This window comes from Camelus ferus, chromosome X, assembly GCF_009834535.1.
Source record: "Camelus ferus isolate YT-003-E chromosome X, BCGSAC_Cfer_1.0, whole genome shotgun sequence".
Classification (NCBI taxonomy): domain Eukaryota; kingdom Metazoa; phylum Chordata; class Mammalia; order Artiodactyla; family Camelidae; genus Camelus; species Camelus ferus.
Genome location: NC_045732.1, coordinates 35,434,702 through 35,436,043, shown reverse-complemented (window position 1 = coordinate 35,436,043; position 1,342 = coordinate 35,434,702). Strand labels below are relative to the sequence as shown.

The 1,342-nt window shown below is 35.8% G+C and overlaps 1 non-coding gene across 1 annotated transcript; it reads left to right on the top strand.

The window, feature by feature from the left end:
* Positions 1 to 647: 647 nt before the first annotated feature.
* TRNAT-AGU lies at positions 648 to 719 on the top strand. The gene has a single exon. It is a non-coding gene; the product is annotated as a tRNA-Thr (tRNA).
* Positions 720 to 1,342: the final 623 nt, after the last annotated feature.

Genomic DNA, 1,342 nt, shown 5'->3' with positions numbered 1-1,342 from the left:
TGAGCTGATTTTTAGGCTGTTAAATAATTGCTGCCGACACATTTGCTTGTGGCCCCTGGATTTTGTAGCTTAGTCCTGTGATTATTGTTGTCTTGGTGATAAGCAATCTCTCACATAATGAGGGCTGGATTTTGTGGGTCTTCTTTTTCCATCCCTGGGGGCAATTATAACCTGTCCCTGGGAGGATCATGGCTGTGGGCACCAGATGGTGAGAAAGGATAGGATTCTTTTCTATATTTTTATTGCTTTTCTTTTTTATTGGCTAGCTGTAGCTGTCATAAATAGGGAAAATTAAAGTCTTAAGGTGCAATGTATTTCTCTGACACACTCTATTTTCCAACTTAAAATATGCTAACTAAACTGTGCACATTCATTGACAATTGAGATACAAGTTCTGTAATAGGAAATTCTATTCACATTTGTATACATCTGCACATTGTATTTTTCTTTTTGAGGGAGAGATTATTCTAAAATATACTATTAAAAACAGAACTGTTTAAAAATGAAATGGCATTAACTTTGCTCTTGTCTAAATAAGCAGAATTTAATTTTATAGTGCCAACATTGTCATATTTCTGCACTAGTATAGCAGCAGTGGAAAAAGAGTGTTGTCACCCAAGTTTCTTAATGAAAAGTTTGGTATGGGGGAGGGTATAGCTCAGTGGTAGAGCACTTGCTTAGTATGCATGCGGTCCTGGGTTCAATCCCCAGTACCTCCACTAAAATAGGTAAATAAATAAATAAAAACCTAATTACCTTCCCCCTAAAATTTAAAAGAAAAAAAGAAAAGTTTGGTATAAAGCTAATTTCTGGGGAGTTGGCAGGTCTAAGTGTCCATGACTGCATCTTGTTTCTAGGTCAGTTGCACTTAAGAGTGGCACTGAAGTTAGGGTTGTAAACAGCTTGGCTAATGGGTGCATTTTAGTCCTGTTTGCCAATTTCAGTCCCTCTGGGTTGCTTTGAGGAAGCACAAATCTCTCCAAAGGTCCATCGTTCAGTTCAACGTGGTGTTTTCTTCTAGCACCTCCTTGCATAATATTTGTTGGCAAGAAAACAAGAGAGACATTGATAAGGAATCAACTTTAACTTGGTGTGAAATAGCTATGAGCAAATTTATCCGAAAGGCTTACACAGTTTCAGTTGAATTAACATTTGACTATTGGAGCAAGATATATAGTTGGAGTCCCAGAGTTGTCACAATTGCAATATGTTTTTTAGGTTTATTTTAAAACTATATTTAATTTTAACTTCTTACTTTGAAATAATTTAAACTTACAGATGAGTTTAATTTAGAAAACAGAATAGTATGGAGAACTCAGGTATATCCTTCACTTAGATTTAC